The sequence below is a fragment of the Plecotus auritus genome (assembly GCF_963455305.1).
Source record: "Plecotus auritus genome assembly, chromosome: 6".
Lineage (NCBI taxonomy): Eukaryota > Metazoa > Chordata > Mammalia > Chiroptera > Vespertilionidae > Plecotus > Plecotus auritus.
Window position 1 is genome coordinate 33658502 of NC_137773.1, and position 21580 is coordinate 33680081.

Genomic DNA, 21580 nt, shown 5'->3' on the forward strand with positions numbered 1-21580 from the left:
AGTGATTCAAAGCAAGGAACTACAACCAAGATTACTCCACCCAGCAAAGCTATCATTAAGAATTGAAGGTTAGATGAAGAGCTTCACAGATAGGAAAAAGATAAAGGAGCTCATCACAACCAAAACAGTATTAAATGAAATGTTGAAGGGTATTCTTTAAGAAGAGGAAGAGGAAGAGATTCTGGGCCTCATGAGAAATTCTCTGGTGCAATTCAATATCAGACACTGCCCATGAACTGATCCTAAGTAATCTCAAAGTGTCCTGCTCTGACAGTCCTTGGTTAAAAGTTTCTTCTTCAGATAATCTTCAGGTGGTAATTCAGGATGACTGTTTCTCAATTTAGTTTTATTTTAATTTGGGTTTTGGAAGGAGATTTGAGAAACATCTACCTATAACACTGCCATCTTGAAACTCCACTGTTTTTCTGTCTGGGACCAAAGAGTCCAGGAGAACGAGACTACCAGGAGTTTGAGGGAATTAAAGATAACAGAGTACCAAATTGAGAGTTCCCCTTTGTAATACTTAAAAATGCTAGAGTGGAATTATAAAGTGTGAATCTATATTAATCTTAAGGCCCTTGCTACTTACAAACATTCCCTCTGCTATGATGTCTCCCATGCGTTGGGAACTACTGGTCTAAACGAGCCAGGGCAAATGGAGTATGAGTGGCCCCTAAAAGAACTCCGGAATTGGAGGCTTCACAATTTTGTTCATAATTATTTACAATGATTACTGAGATGACCATATGTCCCAGTTCAATCCCAATCCAGCTTTACACTGTTGTCCCAGCATAATCATTAATCATATGCCCTTTTATACAACACTATGTCATGATTTGGAACAATCCTATCTAATAAAAGAGAAACATGCAAATTGACCGTACCTCCGCTACACCCACAAGCCACACCCACCAGCCAATAAGGAGCGAGTATGCAAATTAACCCAACCAAGATGGTGGCAGCCACAGAGCTGGAGCAAGCAGGAGGCTTGGGTTGTCCCTAACGATGGAGGAAGCCAAGCTTCCTGCCCACCTTGGCCAGCCCTGGCCTCCACTCAAGGCTACAAAGTTTCAATTATAGAAGATAAATAAATCCCAGATACCTGCTTCCAGCCAGCCCTGGCCTCCGCTCAAGGAGGTGCTGAAAAAAAAATAAATAAAAAGCAAAACAGGAGGGGCTGGGAGCTTGGGTCACCGGGGACTATGGCCATGTGGCCAGCCTGCAAACAGGCATCAGCCCCTCACTCAGGCTGGACAGGCACCACAGCTGGGACCCCCACCATGAAGGGGGTGTGGCCAGCCTAAAAACAGCCCTCAGCCCCTCACCCAGGCTGGACACACCCCCATGGGGTGAGGATCCCCACTGGGGGGATGGCCAGCCTGCAAACAGCCGTCAGCCCCTCACCCAGGCTGGCTAGGCACCCCAGTGGGGACCCCAAACCTGAAGGGGCTGTGGCCAGCCTGCAAACAGCCATCAGCCCCTCACCCAGGCTGGTCAGGCACCCAAGCGAGACCCACACCCTGATCCGGGACACCCTTCAGGGCAAACCAGCTGGCCCCACCCATGCATCAGACCTCTATCTATACTATTAAAAGGGTAATATGCTAATTAGACTGGGAGACCTTCTAGGGGACCTTCTGGACATTCTTCTGGACAAAGCCATGGTGACGGGGCTGAGGTAGAGGCAGTTAGAGGCCAAGAGCGGAGGGCAATTGTGGGTGATCAGGCCAGGATGGGACAGCAGTTGTGGGTGATCAGGCTGGTGGGGGGCAGGGCCATTGGGGGTAAGCAGACCAGCAGGGGGGCCAGTTGGGGGCGAGCAGGCTGTCAGTGGGGGTCAGTTGGAGGTGATCAGGTCAGCGGTGGGGGGGGGGCAGTTTGGAGTGAGCAGGCCAGCAGGGGGGCAGTTGGGGCTGAGCAGGCCAGTGGAGAGGGAAGGTTGGGGCAAGCAGGCCAGCAGGGGGTGTAGTTGGGGGCGAGCACACTGGCACAGGGGGGCAGTTGGGGGCCATCAGGCTGGCGGGGGGGCATTTTGGGGTGAGCAGGCCAGCAAGCACAGTGGTTAGGGGCAATAAGGCAGGCAGGCAGGCAGGTGAGCGGTTAGGAGCCAGCAGTCCTGGATTGCAAGAGGGATGTCCAACTGCAGGTTTAGGCCCAATCCCTGTAAACCAGCAGTAGGACATCCTTCAAGGGGTCCCAGATTGGAGAGGGTGCAGGCCTGGCTGAGAAACACACCCATCCTCCCCTCATGCACGAATTTTGTGCACCGGGCCACTAGTCTACTATATAGGAGGCACCAGGTTGATCATTCACCTGTCCATCATTTTCTGAGCACCTGTTCTGGACTGACTTTGTGACAATGACTAGAAAGGTGAGGAACATAGTTCCCAGCCCCCAAGAACTCAGGGATGGAAGATCAGGGCAAGGAGGGAAAGGGAACCACTTAATGACAACAAAAGTGATGAAAGTCACACAGAGGTCTACACCATAAGCTGTTGGGATCAGGGAAGGAGGGTGGATGAATCAAAGGAACACCAGGTTCCACAGGGAAAAGGGCAAGCAGATCAGTTAATCAGTGATGCCAGACAATGAATCCACTCCACAGAGGCAGGTAGCTCTTTCTCTTCATTTTCATTTCTACATGTTTAGGGAACTGGTGTGGAAAGGATCAAAGTGAGAAAAACACACAGTTTCCAACTCATATTTTTTTCAATAATTGTTAAGAAAACCTGCCCTGCCTGGTGAATAGTGTAATATGTAGAAATAAAGATGATTGCAAATGAAAGATATTCTCTACAATTTACTAGTTTGTTTTTCTGTTTGGTTTTTTGGTTTTGGGTATTTTCCCCATTGATTTTCAGAGAGCAGAAGAGAGTGAGAGAGGAACATCCATGTGAGAGAGATATTGATTTGTTGCTGCCTGTGGTAGCCCCTACTGAGGATGGTTGGTTGCTGCCTATGGTTGCCCCTACTGGGGCAGGGAAATCTGCAACCGAGGTATGTGCCCTTGACCAGGAATCAAACCCGGGACTCCTTCAGTCTGCCGGCGGACCTCTAACTACAGAGGAGAACTGGTCAGAGTGACAATTAACTACTTTAATTGGATCATGTTACTTCCTAGCTTAAAACCCTTCATGGGTTGATTACTGTTCTCAGAATAAAATTCACAGTCCTTTTCATGGCCCACAAGCTCTGCTCTTCTGCAGCCACAATCCCTGCTGTTCTCACACTAGCTCACACAGAGGCAGCCTTAAAAAGCCAAATTCTTTCCCAGTTGAGCTCTTTTCTTGAGCTTTGCTGTTTCCTCTGCCTTGTGTACTTTTCCCCCAGGAGTTTAAAGGTCTGGGTTATATACAGTGAAAGCCCACCTGAAAATGACACCAGCACAGAGAAAAGTGACCAAACCAAGGGTTTAGCAAAGGTGACTCCTGCTGAGGTCATAGAGCCTCCAGACCATCAGCTGCACTGCTGGGCCCTGGTGTCTGGAACTGGCCCAGCATGCTGCGTGCTGGCCTTTTTCCCACGGAACCACAGTTGTTACTGTTAGAGTTCCCTCATAAGTCCTAGTACTGTATCACTACACGATTCTCAAATTATAGGATGCATAGCCCGAGTTCTGTTCTGAGAATGGAAAACAGAGTATCCATTACATCTTTCTGGAGAATCAAATTTATTACAAAACTTGAGAGAACCAAATACTTAAATAAGACCCCCCAGAAACATGGGAGCAAAGGAGAGCAGGGGAGGGAGAAGGGCCCCAGGAAAAGCAGTTCCAGTCTCTCAAGTTTCATTCCAGTGGGTGGACTCACAAGGAAGGCAGCTTCTCCACAGGGAGGGGCCTCCAGGCAGTCTTCCAAGCTCAGAAGGTATTTTGGATAAGATCCTTCTGAAGGTCATGGAGATGCTGGATACTGTCCTGACGTGAATCCCATGCAGATAATGCCTGGGCAGTTTGCACACCTCCATGGTCCACTGGCCAAAGCCCTCTCAGCTTGCCCACACTGCATGTATTTCTGGCACCACTCTCACTGAAGCTGTTTGTACCCAGCCTCTGGCTCATGTCCCACACCACACGGCCTGCCTCCCTTTTGCACTCTGGCTGGGTGAATTGTCATCCTCTCCTGCACTCTGGCCCCATGAACTGTGGTCCTCTTGAAGTCTAGTTGAGTGAACTGTGGGCCTCTCGCTCTCTGATTGGTTGAACTGTCCTGCTCTGGCCTGGTGAACTGTCCTCCCCTCATGCTCTGCCCCCGTGGACTGTCCTCTCCCACTCTGGCTGGGTGAAGAGTCCCCCTCGTGCTCTGGCCTTGTGAACTGTGGTCCACTTGTGCTCTGGCCAGGAGAAATGTCCTCTCATAACCTGGTCCGTAGAACTGTCCTGCCCTCTAGCTCAGGCCATGTGAAGTGTGGTGCCCTCGTACTCTGGCTGGGAGAACTGAACCCCTCCTGCTCTGGCCATGAGAACTACGGTCCCCTCGGGCTCTGGCCTGATGAAATGTCCTCCTCTCACACCCTGGCCAAATGAACTGTCCTCCTCTCATACTGTGGCCAAAGGGACTGTCCTCCTCTGGTGCTCTGGCCGGATTAACGCTCCTCCTCTGGTGCTCCAGCTCGATGAACTGTTCACTTCTGGTGCTCCGGCCGGATGAACTGTCCTCCTCTGGTGCTCTGGCCGGATGAACTGTCCTCCTCTGGTGCTCCGGCCGGATGAACTGTCCTCCTCTGGTGCTCTGGCCGGATGAACTGTCCTCCTCTGGTGCTCTGGCCGGATGAACTATCATCCTCTGGTGCTCTGGCCGGATGAACTATCATCCTCTGGTGCTCTGGCCGGATGAACTGTTCTCTTCTGCTGCTCTGGCCGAGTGAACTGTCTTCCTCTGGTGCTCTGGCCGGATGAACTGTCCTCCTCTGGTGCTCTGGCCGGATGAACTATCATCCTCTGGTGCTCTGGCCGGATGAACTATCATCCTCTGGTGCTCTGGCCGGATGAACTGTTCTCTTCTGCTGCTCTGGCCGAGTGAACTGTCTTCCTCTCATGCTCTGGCTGGGTTAACTGTAGTGAACTGTCTTCCCCTCATGCTTTGGTTGGGTGAACAGTTTCCCTCGTGCTCTGAGTGAACTGTCTTCGCCTGGTGCTCTGGCCAAGTGAACTGTGGTGCACTGGCCTCCCCTTGCACTCGGGCTGGGAGAACTGCCCTCCTCGTGCTGTGGCCATGTAAACTGTCTTGCCCTCATGCTCTGGCCAGGTGAACTGTAGTGAAATCTCCCCCTCATGCTCTTGCTGAGTGAACTGTATTCTCCTCAGGCTTTGGCCGAGTAAACTGTTGTGAACTGTCCCCCTCATGCTCTTGACGAGTGAACTGTCTTCTCTTCATGCTCTGGCTGAGTGAGCTGTGGTGAAGTGTTCTCCCCTCATGCTCTGGCCCAGCGAAATGTTCCCAGCATTCTGGCCGAGTGAACAGTCTTTGCCTCGTGCTCTGGCCAAGTGAACTGTTCCCAGTGTTCTGGCCAAGTGAACTGTCTTCCGCTTGTGCTCTGGCCAAGTGAACTGTGGTGAACTGTCTGCCCCTCACGCTCTGGCTGAGTGAATTGTTCCCAGCACTGTGGCCAAGTGAACTGTCTTCTGCTTGTGCTCTAGCCAAGTGAACTGTGGTGAATTATTCTCCCCTCGTGCTCTGTCCCAATGAACTGTTCCCAGCACTCTGGCTGAGTGAACAGTCTTCGCCTCGTGCTCTGGCTGAGTGAACTGATCCCAGCACTCTGACCAAGTGTACTGTCTTCACCTTGTGCTCTGGCCAAGTGAAATGTTCCCAGTCTCTGGCCAAGTGAACTGTCTTCCACTTGTGCTCTGGCCGAGTGAAATATCTTCACCTCGTTCTCTGGCCCAGTGAACTATTCTCAACAGTCTGGCCAAGTGTACTGTCATTGCCTTGTGCTCTGGCCGAGTGAACTGTTTCCAGTGCTCTGGCTAAGTGTACTGTCTTCGTCTTGTTCTCTGGCTGAGTGAACTGTTCCCAGTGTTCTGGCCAAGTGGACTCTCTTCCGCTTGTGCTCTGGCCAAGTGAACTGTGGTGAACTTCCTCTCCTTGCACTCTGGCTGAGTGAACTGTTTCCAGTGCTCTAGCCAGGTGAGCTGTCTTCCGCTTGTGCTCTGGCTGGGTGAACTGTGGTGAACTGTCCCCCTCAATGCTCTGGCAGAGTGAACTGTCTTGTACTCATGCCCTGGCCGAGTGAGCTGTGGTTAACTGTCCCCCTCATTCTCTTGTTGAGTAGACTATCTTCTCCTCATGCTCTGGACAGGAGATAGGTGGTGAATTGTCTTCTCCTCATCCTCTCGCTGAGTGAACTATTTTGTCCTCATTTTCTGGCTGGGTCAAGTGTGGTAAACTGTACCTCTCACGTTCTGGCCAGGTGATCTGTGAACTCTAGCCCCCTTGTGCTCTGGCCTGGTTACCTGTACTCTCCTTCTCTCGTCAAGTCAACTGTCTTCCCCTTGCACTCTGGACCGGTGAACTGTCCTCCTCTCTTGCATTCTGCCTGGGTTTGGCCAACCACTGTCCACTCACGAATATTACATAGGTGCCACCTGTGTTATTTTTATGTGTTTTTTTCTGGGTCCTGCTGTGCAACATAGGAATTTTAAAAAAAATCCGAAGACCCTTCTTGCCACCCCTTGCCGGCCCTGGCTCTGGCCAGAGGAAGAGGCTGGGGTCCGCTCATAAGATGGTCCAGCTTGACAACTGTCATTGTTTCTCCCCTCTGGGGCTCCCCCACAGCTTCTGGGGCTGCTGCTGCTCTGGGTGGCAGGGAAAACCTTATTGTCACGATGGAGTGCTGTTTTTAGTATCTGGCTCCTTAATTCCCTGCTGCCCGGTTGGCTGGTCGTCTCCCGGCTTGCACTTCCTAGCTGGCAGGTCCCCTCCCAGTGTGCACTGCCCCACTGGCTTGTCTTCTCCCGGTCCCCGCACGCACTTCCCGGCTGGCTGGTCCTCTCCAGCTGTGCACTGCCCCACTGGCTGGTCCTCTGCCGGTCCCCGCACGCACTTCCTGGCTGGCTGGTCCTCTCCAGCTGTGCACTGCCCCACTGGCTGGTCCTCTCCCGGTCCCGGCCCCCACTTCCTGGCTGGTTGGTATTCTCCCAATGTGCGCTGCCCAGCTGGCTGGTCTTCTCCAGGTGCGCACTTCCTCGCTGGCTGGTCCTCTCCCCAGGAGCGCTTCCTGGCTGGCTGTTCCTTCCCAGTTGTGCGCTGCCTGGTTGGACGATGATCCTCCTCACCTGCACTCTAATTGGTGGTGTGTCGGTGCTCCATTCCAGGCTCCCTGGAGAACTGGTGGTCTTCTCTCCCAGGCTTGCTGAGGGGGTGGTGATCTTCCCTCCCATGCTTCCTGAGGGCGTGGTGGTCTTCCCTCTGGTGCTTCCTGAGGGCGTGGTGCTCTTCCATCTCATGCTTCTTGAGGTCTTAGTGGACTTTTCTTGCATTCTGCCTGGGGCATTGGTGGGGCTCCCCTGCACCCTCCCTGAGGAAGTGGTGCTGCTCCATTCAAGGCTGCCTGGGAGAGTGGACACATTGGATTCGGGGCTCGGTGGTGGAGTCATAGGATCTCTGCCCTTCTTCCCTGATGCCCAAAACCCCTGGGCTCTAGAAAGTCTCATGTTGGGGTCAGAGGAGGAGCAGGGCCTTACCTTTACCTTCCGACCACAGGTGTTCATCTTCATGATTAAAATCTGGTAAGTCCCCATGATGTTATTGAATTTTCTCCCCGTCAGGGATTCTTCTATTTCCTCCTTCTCGTAGCCCAAAGTCCTCATGATTTGGGTTACCTGGGGGTCTAATTCAGTCCAGAGTGGTTCAATGTACGGTGTCATTACCGCTGCCTGCCCAATATTGACCCAGTGATCTCGCATGATGACTTCCAGGGTGGGTCTTCGGTCGGCGTCGATGTCTATCATTTTCTGTAATAGTTGGTGGCACGGTACAGATAGAGAATACGGAATAAAAAAGCCCCCACTCAAGATGTACTCCGTGAGCTGTTTTAAGTTTTTGCCCACAAACGGAAGAACCCCTGTCAACATCTTGTACAGCACGATCCCCACGCTCCAGACGTCCACCTTCGGGCCCTCGTAGGGTTCAAGCCGGAACAATTCTGGGGCCATATAGGGGTGAGTGCCACAGAAGGTGGTCAGTTTTTCCTCCATGAATACTTCACTCAGTCCGAAGTCAGCCAGTTTTATATTCAACCCCACGTCTAGAAGGATGTTCTCGGGTTTTATGTCCCGGTGGACAATGTTTTTTTGATGGCAGTAATGGACCGCTGAGAGGATCTGACGAAAGGGGGCTCGCGCTTTCTTCTCCGACAGAGGACCACACTTTTTTATATACTCATGTAACGTCCCTTCACAGGCGTGTTCCATGAAGATGTAGACTTGGTGGTTGGTGTAAATCACTTCAAATAACTTCGTTATGTTCGGATGGTTCAATTCTTTAAGTGAATAAATCTCTTCGGCTACATCTGAGGAATCTTCATAGTTCACAATTTTCACGGCCACCTCCGTGCTGGTCATGATGTGCCGGGCCAGTCTAACCTCGCCAAAGGAGCCCCTCCCGATGTTCTTCAGGACTATGTAGTTGCCAATGTGCCACTCCACATTGGCAGAGGTGTCGTCAAAAAAATCACCCATGGTGGTATAAAAAAATAGTATCTTATATCTGTTCCCACTGAAGGGGATCAGTGGGAAGAGGGGAGGAGGAGGAGGAGGAGGAGGAGGGGGAGGGTGACAACGGAAGAGGAGAATGAGAAGGAGAAGGAAGAGGTAAAAAGCAACAACCAATCAATCCACTAGTCCACGTCCAACCAACCACTCACTACCCATCAGCTTCCTGGGCTCAGCCAGGACCTTATACAGGGGTGGTTTGCAATCAGATCACAATGGTGCCTTATGAGGTCAGAGCAAGACATGGACTAATCATGGTTGGGGATGGACCACAGTGGTTTTCTCACTGTTTGGTCTCATGACCCTTATACTTTGGTAAAAAATAAAAGAGCCATTTTCTTTAAAAAAAAATGTGCGATGTTAAAGATTGATATCTACTTTATTAGAAATGAAGGTTTCTTATGGTTTCTAGTGGGCAGAGTATTTCTTTGTTGTAATTGACTGTGCAAATCAACAAGCTTTGGGGTTACAAATGAACCCCATCTTTAGTATTTCAGGCAGAAGGAATAAATGCAAAGGAAGGGTGACCCTGGGTAACTACAACAGCCTTCTCACCAGTTATCTATCCTTCAGTTTTTTATTTCACTCCCCCTTTTTACTCTCATAGTGGTGAATTTTGTGGAATTGGTAGCAGAATCTTAGAACAGGAATACAGAGAACAGAAGTAACACATCAAAGCCCATTAAAGAAATTATTAACATTCTCTATAGAAGAGGATCTAATCTGTGAGGTGAAGCCCCTATCCATTGATTATGTTCCCAGCTCTACTAGAAAAGAATTTCCACTAGTTAGAACCCTGTTGTTCACTACTGAGATGTTTTCTTACACAATCTGAATTTCACTTGAGTTTAATGCAGATCTCATAGTTTAAAAAGATGTCTAGTGCCTTCATAATCATAATAGCTTTTTATCCTATAGTCCAATAAAAATATGACCAAAGGAAAAATCTAGAAATATAAAAGAAGATTTATATTTGAACTTTCCACCCTATTGCTATTTACTATAATAAAAGTACGATATTCTCTATGTGTCAAACACAAGAACATGGATTTAATGGTTTATGGAAGACACATATGACATAAAATCACTGCACCATTTTATAATTACATTTTCAAAGATTTTTTTAGTAGCAAGGAAAAATATTCTTGACCTAAGTTTAAGCTAAACAAGAAAAAGCAGGTGTAAATCTATATACACACATACTTGTGTCAAACTAAACACAAAGAAACGAGAGCCAGTGATGGCAGAGGAACAGGGGTCATTTCTGGGTGGGGCTCTTAGGTAATCTTTATTTTCTTTTTTAGACTTTTGTTTTTAAGTGCACTGGCTTCTTTTATATTCAGAAAAACCTATTATATATTTTTAAAAACAATATGACAGGTGGAAGGAGTCATAATCTGGGTTTTTCAGCTCCACCTTTGACATGACTATATTTGTGAATTTAGAACAGCCACTCCTCAGAGACTGTTTCCCCACTCGTATGTTGGAAAATTGCCCTCTCTCACAGAATTGGGGGCAGAGAAGTTACAAGTATGAATGCTTCAACAATAAAAATGTGAGGCCTGCAAAGCAACATAAATGACAACACAGTGCTGTCATTCACAGTCCTGAAAAATGAACAATTTCCCAAGAACCCTGACCTCTGATTCCTTGGCATCTAAGATGAAAAACTACAGGAAGCACAGAAATGCACTAGGTAAATAAGTAATGTGTCAAAGTAATCATTTAAGGTTGACATTCCCTCTCAGTTGGTAATAATGATCTCTGATCCCTCTATAAATCCTTAAACTGTTTGTCCAGTGTAGAGATTCTGTTCAATGATGCATATTTCCCTTTAATAAATTCTCAAGATTTTCAAGAAATTGGGCAGAGCTTTCCTTTCATCATTTTTTAAAACATGAGTATTTAACAAGTCAAACATGTTTCCAGCTGAAGAGAAAAATAGTTGTGTGAGAGAAGCATGACAGGCATACCTCATTTAATAGGTAGCTACTGTAGATTTCTGAAGGGAATAGGTTTGGAAAATTTCACTGTATATGCTTAGCAGCCATGAAAGTTCCTTATCTACTGCTACCTTTTCTTAGTGAGAGGGCTGTTAGCCCTGCTTTTCTGAGGAGTAGCAGCTGTATATGCTTCTAGTTGAAGTTCAGCTAATTTAGTTACTGGTATAAAAGAGCTCCCATGAAACTTCTGAAATTTGCAAGCACAGCTGCATGGTTAGGGAAAAGCACCTCCCAGATGAAATTATGCCCATCTTCAACAGGTAGCCCTGAACTGGCAATCTTTACACTGGCGGAAAGAACCAGCTTCAGTTCTGATCTTGAATATAATAATTAAGCAGACCATACTCTTTTGAAATAAATGGGGATTCTCATAAGAAGTGTGCAGGGGATAAGCACAGGGTTGGAGGTGTCCCCACTTCGTAGCTCTGGGACCCTGAGCGAGTCATTAACTTCTCTGGGCTTCTAATCTTTTATCTGCAAACAGGAGAAGACACATTTCAAAAGTTTTTTTATGTGGATAAATGAAATATAGAAAGCATTTTATAAATTCACAAGCACTAATCAAATAATGAGAGGTTGGACAGGGCCAGAGAAGATGATTATTTTAAAACCAGAAGACTTTATGCCTAATTGGTCCTTCATAAAATAATGAATTTGGGGGTTCCTGCTGTGGCTGATTGAAAATAATCACAATTTCTTTACAGCTTCTCTCATTAAGATATGGAGTGTATTTCTCCACTACTTGAGTTGGGATTGATCTTGTGACCTGCTTTGACCTACAGACTATGGTTGAGATGACCATGTGGGACTTCTAAGCCTAGTTCTCAAGTGGCCTCACAGCTTCCATTCTCACAATCTTAGAACCCAGCACCCACAGGGAGAATCTGAGCTGGTTCCCTGGCCTCCTGTGGGATGAGAGACCTTGGGGTAAGAGAGGGCCAGTCTTTCCAGCCATCTCAGGTGTCCCAGGTTCAGTCCCCAAGTAACACAAGTGGAGCAGGAATAAGACACCTCAGTGGAATCTGACCCTAACTTCTGATCCACAGAATCATAAACGAACAAATAAACAAAGATTGTGATTTTAAACGCCTGTGTTTCACAGTGGCTTGTTAAGTAACAAAAGCTACCTGATACATCTTCTATGCCTCCTCTCTGACAAGACTCTGATGTATACATCTACACAAAAATAGAACTCAGTGATTTCCACTGATTTCTGCCGAGATTAACAACAGTTCATGTGAGAGGGAAAGCAGCTGAGGAAATAGAGTAAAATTTGAGAGCAATAAAATGTGTCTCTGAACCCAGTAACATCTCCTGTGTCTGGAGTCCAACTCTGGAGGACAACCTTGTCATTTCAAAATACAACAGAAAACTGCTTTTATAGGAGGAAAGGTGATGCCTTGCACTGAGATGTATGTACTGTACTCACAACCAAATCCCTCTTCACTCTTGCTTTACACTTAATTTTAACCAGCTTCATTTCCTGGTTTCTAAGCCAACATAAAATTAGAAGAGGGATACATTGTGCAGACATGCATTTAGTAATGAGAAATGAGAGATAACTACTCAAAAACAACAAAAACAAAACAAAACAGGGAGGGGGATAATGCCAAAAATTACATAGGAACTCAAGTAGCACAGGAATTAGTATAGAATCAAACATGTCCATGTGTCCCAAGAAATAAGCATTGAGGACACCACTGAATTATAGCTTGATGCAGAAAATTAAGTCATATCAGTACACTTGAGAAAAGGTTTTCAAGCAAAAAACATAAACTCAGTGTGGATGCTTAGCTTGGCCAGCCTTCAGTGAGCTGGTCAGCTCAGCCCACACAGCCGGACAGGATCCAGGCAGCCTGACTGCTTCCGACCCCTGGTGAGCGCTGACTTGCTCCTCAAAGGGCCTGCAGTGGCGCCGAAACCGGTTTGGCTCAGTGGATAGAGCGTCAGCCTGCGGACACAAGGGTCCCAGGTTCGATTCCGGTCAAGGGCATGTACCTGGGTTGCGGGCACATCCCCAGTAGGGGGCGTGCAGGAGGCAGCTGATCGATGTCTCTTTCTCATTGATGTTTCTAACTCTCTATCCCTCTCTCTTCCTCTCTGTAAAAAATCAATAAAATATATTTAAAAAAAAAAAAAAAAAAAAAAAAAAAAAAAAAAAAAAGGGCCTGCAGTGGCTCCCTGGCTTACTTGCTTATGGGTGTCTTCTATTTTTTTCCTACTTCTCTGGGGAATGTTCCCTTATGCCTGGAAGCTTTTGGGGGAAGTAGGTCTAGAAGGAATATAAATGATGTTAGTAGAAAGGTCAAGGTCAAAATTCTTGTTTCAGGAGGGTCCGAGTTTGCATTCTTTGATTAAAACCATAGGTGAATTCTAGTTAACTGAGGACTACTTATTGTAGGAAGAGCTGTGAGATGTGCAGTTTTCTTTTCTTTTCTTCCCTCTTTCTCTCCCTCCTGCCAGGAGTAGATATTCATAAACTCTGAGAGGCCCTGATTGGGAGTGCAGCATGTGATAATGGAATGACAATGTCATAAAACTCTCATTTTTCTAGATTCCAGGGATAAAACAGAGTTTATGTACTAATTTAAAATTATTTATTTGCTTTTCCTCCACTTGCCATTAATGAAATGCTTAATGTGTCAAAGATTATTCTCTTCAGTACATGCCTCCCCATTTTCTAGACTCTCCTCCATCTTCTCTCCTTCCCTGTTCCCTTACTATAAGCCAAAAGTTGATAAGAAAGTAAAATAAAATATAGAAGTTGTGTCTAAGTAAATTTAAAGGTTGTGTTTATTTTTCCCTATTTTCTAAATTGTCCAATTTTATCCAGCAGTGACATCAATCTAACCCAAAGGCAATTATCAGATACTCTGATGCATAAATAAGCCCTAGTTTTACTTTGCGAAGCATCCCACTTAGTGTTTGCTGGATTCTTTTATTTTCCTTCTTTATATCAGAATCCAGGTAAATATCGTAAGCCAAGAGCCATACTGCTGACTGAAAGATAAGCAAAGAGCCAAATAAGGAGAACAGACTCAGAGACAATTTACTGAACTAGAACAACCTATTCTGATCAGAGAAGATAAGCATCACTTAACATTTGACAAACTGCTATCCACAGAACACATTACCACGGTAACCCAGGGCTGCACAGCACAAAACTACTGAATCAGTCCCTTTTGTGGTCATTGGTCACATCCTGTGCCATCAGGCAGTCATTGGATGGCTACTGTGTATAAAGCATGTCCTGACCCTCATTATTACAGAATAGAATTGGGACAAACCCAACCACCTTTTTCCAGTTCAAAATGTGCCTTATGAATAAGATGGAGCAGAAATGTAACTTTATCCCCATGTCCAGGACAGAGGACTCCTAGAGAATGGTAGAATCGGGGATCGGGGCTGGAGAGAGAGAGAGATACATGACCACCTGGACTAGAAGGTCAGAAGAATACTGCACTGCACCAAGCCCGCATCCCTTGGGGACCGCATAACACTCGACTGTGGAAGGGGGTCCACATGGATGTTGGCAGCAGGGGACTCTAGATCTAAGTCCACAGCTGTGGGAGGCTGGGCCCAGAAAGGCAGCCTGAAGAAATGCACTGGCAGCATAGTGCCAGGGGGAGAGAAGTGCACAGCAACGCAGTTGTTCTGCCTTTATATTTTCCTTGCTTTTACTAGCTAAACCCAGTAGATAGGGTCTTTAAATTACAAACACCAAAGCTACAGCACAGGTAGAGGTGATTTTGTGGAGGCTGGGGAGCAAAGCAGGGAGAAGCAACCAGGAATCCAGCTCTGGGACGGTCCATTCCCTCCAACCCTAAACAGCCATTTTTCTCCTGAAAAGCCAGCTACTCCTAGCAGCACAGCCACAACCAGCCTTGAGCTCTGCAGGGAAACAAAGATTCTGAATACCTTCCCCCCTGGCCCCTGCAGGGAGCCCTTGGGGATTGGGTTGAGGAGCCATTTGGTCCCAGAAACCAATACAGTAACACCCCCACCTAGAGCCCATGTCCGAAATACATACTTATGTAAATACGACTGAAGGCAAGCAGACAAACAAAGCGGGTAAGTTGGTCCCACTTGCCTGAAACCAAGGCTGTGGAGACAGATACAGAGGGGTGGTGGTGGGTCACTGGGAACTTCAACACAGTGCTGGCCACCTAACAGAAACTGAGAAGTGCCAGAAAGAACAGTAGAGAGGGGTCTCAAACCAGCCCCCATGGGATATTAAAACTCAGCTGAAGCGAATGACACTTCACTACTTCACTTTCTTTTTTATCTTTTATTTAAGAAAGAAAAGGTAATTTTTTTCTTTATTTTATTTTATATATTTTTTATTTTTCTTTATTATTGTTATTTTTTAACCTTTTGTTTTTTTCTGGAGTAGTGTTATACATTCTATTTTTATTTTTTTTTTATCCTGATTTTACTTTATTTAATTTTTTTCCTTTTTACCAACATTTTCTTCCTCACTTCTCCCTTTTTCATCCTGTTCCTCTTCCCCTGTTTCTACTTTAGTTTTTCTCTCTTTCTTTTTACTCCTTATTAAAAAATGATCTTCTTTATCTGTTTTATTGATGTGTTACTATTATAGCAGTCTCTGTTGGCTTACTCATATATCTAATTTCCTCTCCCCTGCTCCAAGTCCATACACCATTCTCGTTTCTCTTTCTTCGCTAGCCAATTGTTTTATGCTTTTGTTTTTCCTCTCCTTGCTTGCTCTCTTCTTCTCCTAATTGCTTAGTTTCCCTCACCAAACTCAAGCCTATTTGCTCTCTATTATCCTTTTCCCAAAATAGATGAATATACAGATAGATAGACGAAAGGGAAAATTTTTTTTTTAATTTTAATTGATTATTTTGTTTTTTACTTTTCTTCTTATCAACTCATTCTCTTTATATCTCCTCTATACTGAACCATGGCCATTCCCCCATTCATTCAATTCCTTTACCTTACCTTCTGGAAATAAGTTCTGCCTCTCCAGATTCCATTCCCCCCACCCCTTTTTTCCTGGGTGTTTGTTGTTTGCATTTTTTAGTTTATTTGCTTGTTTTGTGAAGTTTTCTCCACATATAAGTATATTTTTCCCCTTCTTTATTCTTCTTTTTCTTTTCTCACCCTTTTTCCTTTTCTCAATATTATTTTTGCACTCTTCTCTCTCCCCTAATTCTCTTTTCTCTGGTGATCACTTTTATTGGAGTTGTCACTGTCATGAATACATTCATGTTTTGTTCCCTCTGTGTCATGTCTTGTTGAGTTACATTTTGTGCCTTTCCGTCAATGTGGTAGAGAGTGATCCACATAACCAGATATCCTGAGAGGAGCAAATATGGGGAGACAAAGAAACAGCCCCATAGAAAAGAAAAAGAGGAGTTACCAGAAAAGGAAGTAAACAAAATGGAGACAAGCAATTTGTCAGAGAAAGAATTCAGAGCAATGGTCATAAGGATGCTGAAAAGGATGGAAGAAAAATTCAACATGTGTAAGAATAAAGAGGAAATGAGGAAGAACTAAGAAGAAATGAAGAATGACATAGCTGCAATAAATAAAACAATAGAAAGCATCAACACTAGACTAGAAGAAGCAGAGGACTGCATCAGTGAACTAGAAGACAAGGTAGGAATAAACACACAAGCAGAGCAGCAACTGGAAAAAAAAACACTTAAAATGCAGGAGAGCCTAAGGAAGCTTTGGGACAACACAAAATGAGACAACATCTGCATAATAGGGGTGTTAGAAGGAGAGGAAACTGAGCAAGGAATAGAAAACCTGTTTGAGGAAATAATGACAGAAAACTTCCCTGATATTGGGAAGAAAAGAAGTCACACAAGTTCAAGAAACACACATATTCCCAAACAAGAAGAACCCAAAAAGAATGACACCAAGACACATCATAATTAAATTGGCAAGCACCAACTACAAAGTAAGAATCTTAAAGGCTGCCAGAGAGAGACAGAAAGTTACCTATAAGGGATCTTCCATTAGACTATCAACTGATTTCTCAACAGAAACACATCAGGCCAGCAGGGAATGGAATAAAATATACAAAGTGATACAAAGCAAGGGGCTGAATCCATGAATACTATATCCAGCAAGGCAATCATTAAAAATTGAAGGTGAAATCAGGAGCTTCGTAGACAAAAAAAAAAAGGGCTAAAGGAGTTTATTACCACCAAGCCACCAATGCAAGAAATGCTGAAGGGACTACTGTATAAAGAAGAAATAAAAAGGGAAGAAGGAAGGCAGGCATAAAGAATAAAAATAGTGACAAACAAGTACCTATCAATAATAACTTTAAATGTAATTAGATTAAATGCTCCCATCAAAAGACTGGGATAGCTGAATGGATTAGAAAACATGACCCATATATCTGCTCTCTACAAGAGACCCACCTCAGAACAAAGGACTCACACAGACTGATAGTGAAGGGATGCGAAAAAATTTTTCAGGTGAATGGAAATGAAAAAAAAAAGCTGGGGTAGCAATACTTATATCTGACAAAATAGACCTCAAAGTGAAGGCCGTATCTCTTCCATAAGAGATAAGTAAGGCCACTTCATAATACTAAAGGGATCAATTCAACAAGAGGATATAACTCTGGTAAACATATATGCACCCAATACAGGAGCACCCAAATACATAAAAATCTCCTGGAAGATAGCAAGGGAGAGATTGACAGCAATACAGTCATGGTATGGGACTTTAATAACCATTGACATCACTGGATAAAACCTCTAAACAAAAAATCAGCAAAGAAACATCAATCCTAAATGACTCATTAGATCAGAAGGAATTAATTGACCTCTTCAGATCATTTCACCCCAAAGCTACAGAATACACATTCCTATCAAGTACACACGGGACATTTTCAAAGATAGACAACATATTGGAACACAGGCAAAGTATCTTCGAATTCAAGAAAATAGAAATTATATCAAGCATCTTCTCAGATCACAATGACATAAAATTAGAAATCAACTACAATAAAAACAATGAAAAAAAATCAAACACTTGGAGGCTAAATAGCATGCTATTAACAATGACTGAGTTACCAAATAGGTCAAAGAAGAAATAAAAAGCATCCTGGTAACAAACAAAAATGAAAACAACAATCAAAATTCTATGGGACACAGTGAAAGCAGTCTTGATAAGGAAGTTCATAACTCTACAGGCCTACCTCAAAAAAACAAGAAAAAATGGTAATAAACTATCTAACCCTACAACTTAAATAATTATGAGGAGAGCAACAAGAAAAGCCCAGAGTAAGCAGAAGGAAGGAAACAAAAAAGATCAGAGCGGAAATAAATGACATAGAGACCAAGAAAACAATATAAAAGATCAATAAAACTAAGAGCTGGTTCTTTGAAAGGATAAACAAGATTAATGAACCTCTAGCCAGGCTCACCAAGAAACTGAGAGAGGACCCAAATAAAATCAGAAATGAAAGAGGTGAAGTAACAACCGATACCACAGAAATACAAACAATTATGGAAAAATACTATGAACAACTCTATTCCAACAAAATGGACAACCTAGACAAAATGCACATACTATCTAATAAAAGAGTAATATGCAAATTCATAGTATCTCTGCTACACCCACAAGCCACGCCCACCAGCCAGTCAGGAGCGAGTATGCAAATTAACCCAACCAAGATGGCTGCAGCCACGGAGAAAGCTGGAGGCTTGGGTTTCCCCGGTGATGAAGGAAGCCATGCTTTCCGCACACCCTGGCGAGTCCTGGCTTTCACTCAAGGCTACAAAGTTTTAATTACAGAAGATAAATAAATCCCAACAAAAATGGCTGCGGCCACGGAGCCAGCAGGAGGCTTGGCCCTGCTCAAGGCTACAAAGTTTCAATTATAGAATATAAATAAATCCCAGATACCAGGGCTTCCGCTTGGGTCACTGGGGGATGTGACTGGCCTGAAAACCACCACAGGCCCCTCACCCAGGCTGCCCCATGCCCCAAGGGAACCCCCACCCTGGGACACCCTTCAGGGCAAACCAACCGGCCCCACCCCTGCACCAGGCCTCTATCCTATCTAATAAAAGAGTAATATGCAAATTGACCATCACTCCAACATACAAGATGGCTGCCCCCATATGGTCAAACATGACTGCCCCCATGTGGACACAAGATGGCCACCACAAGATGGCCAGCAGGGGAGGGCAGTTGGGAGGGACCGGGTCTGCAAGGGAGGGCAGTTGTGGGCAATCAGGCCAGCAGGAGAGGGCAGTTGGGAGGGACCAGGCTTGCAAGGGAGGGCAATTGGGGGCAATCAAGCCTGCAGGGGAGGGAAGTTAGGGGTGACCAGGCTGGAAGAGGAGGGAAGTTGGGGGCAACCAGGCCTGCAGAGAAGGGCAGTTGGGGGGGACCCAGGCCTGCAGGGGAGAGCAGTTAGGGGTGACCAGGCCTGCAGGGGAAGGCAGTTAGGGGTGACCAGGCTGGCAGGGGAGTGCAAGTAGGGGCAAACAGGCTGGCAGGGGAGCAGTTAGGCATCAATCAGGCTGGCATGGGAGTGGTTAGGGGGTGATCAGGCTGGCAGGCAGAAGCGGTTAGGGGCAATCAGGAAGGCAGGCAGGTGAGCAGTTGGGAGCCAGCAGTCCTGGATTGTGGGAGGGATGTCCGACTGCCCATTTAGGTGCGATCCTACCTGGATCGGGCCTAAAAGGGCAGTCGGACATCCCTTGAGGGGTCCCAGATTGGAGAGGGTGCAGGCTGGGCTGAGGGACACACACCCCCGTGCATGAATTTCATGCACAGGGCCTCTAGTATTCTTAGAAAAATACAAGCTCCCAAAACTCAATCAGGAAGAATAAAAAAACCTGAATAGGCTGATAACTACTGAAGAAATTGAAGCAGTGATTAAAAATCTTCCAGCAAACAAAGGCCCTTGTCCAGATGGATTTACAGGGGCGTTCTACCACGCATTCAAAGAAGAACTAAAACCTATCCTCCTCAGACTATTCCAAAAAATTCAAGAGGATGACACGCTTCCAAACTCTTTCTATGAAGCCAGCATTACCCGAATCCCAAAACCAGATAAAGACACTATAAAGTAAGAGAATTACAGGTAAATATCCCTGATTAACATAGATGATAAAATCCTCAACAAAAGTCTAGCAAATCAGATCCAGCATTACATTAGAAAGAGCATACACCATGACTAAGTGGGATTTATTTCAGGAATGCAAGGCTGGTACAATATCCACAAATCAATAAACATGATACATCACAGAAACAAATTGAGAGACAAAAAAAAATCACATAATCATATTAATTGATGTAGAAGAAGCATTTGACAAAATCGAACACTGTTTCTTGATAAAAATTCTCAGCAAAATGGGAACAGAGGGATCATACCTCAACATAATAAAAGCCTTATATGACAAACCTACAGCCAACATCATACTCTGCATTAGTTTTGTTGTCTCTGTTAAGCCATCTATGAGCATCCATAAACAACAAATCCATATGCTGCCTCCATTATTCCCTTGGCTCAGGACCCTCCCTAGTACAGACTAGGGCAGCCGTGGGCAAATTATGGCCCGCGGGCCAGATCCGGCCCGTTCGGCTGTTCTATCCGGCCCGCGGAGCCGAAAGAGCGGAGGGTTCTCTTGCTCTCCCCTCCGCTCCTTTACTTTGAATTTATATTAGTTCACACAAACACTCCATCCATGCTTTTGTTCCAGCCCTCCGGTCCAGTTTAAGAACCCATTGTGGCCCTCGAGTCAAAAAGTTTGCCCACCCCTGGACTAGGGGGTTGTGTTGGGACTTTAGCTTGGGATAGGCAGGAAAGAAATCTGACCCTCCAGTTTAGCCACAAAAACTGCCATCAAGTTGACTCACAATTAGACTGAGCCAGAATATACTAGAAAGCAGAGGAGTCATGGGGCCTTAAGAACTTACCCTAGACTATAACCAGGGCAAAAGGAGCCTAATGCTTGGTGAAACAATATGGAGCTGGCCAATCTTACTGCCTGTGTGCCTTGGCTGGAATGAATTTGAGCGGCGGAAGAATGTTTATTCACAAGACTGTTTAAATCAAGCTGTGAGTCTTTAATCCTGCTTTCATTTTCACTGTGATTAAAAGCCCAATGAGCTCCATCACAAGCAATTTTGATTTCCAGGGCAGATCAAAATATCTTAATAAAAACTGATAGCCCTGCATGTTGCATCTGAAATGAGGTCAAGATTATACCAATAGAAGAAAAAGGCCATAGGAACCAGGCGCATTTAACTTAATGTTAAAATGACAAACAGGCCAAGAATCAAACAGGCTTGGGGATGTATTGGAATCAACAGGTAGGGAAGATGAAAATATGGGTAAAGATTAAAGCACATACAAATTAGAGGTCAAGTGCCTTATATCTGGATTTGTTGTGATTTAAAAAATGTAAATTGTAAATTTTTGAGGAATAACTTTTTCAATAAGACTTCACACTGTCACTTTACATTTAATTTCCTTATGTACCTTTCGTTGCAAGTGCAGCTAAAGCTAGGGGATGCCAAAACAATTCTGCAAGCAATTGGTATTGTAACAGGCAAACTGCTTAGCCTTCTGCAAGTTTCTCCAATAGCATCTTTGATTGTTTGAGATGAGAAAATGCAATCTTCCCTTCCATGCTGTAGATCCTGTGTGTAGGACCCTTAGAGAAGGAAGAATGCAGCCTAATTACTGACACACACACAAAAAAAGTCCCCTTGAACTCTTATACCCTAACTAGAGGCCCAGTGCACAAAATTCGTGCATGGGAGCGGGGAGGGTGTGTGCGTTCCTCAGCCCAGCCTGCACCCTCTCCAATCTGGGACCCCTCAAGGGATGTCCGACTGCCCGTTTAGGGATGTCCAACTG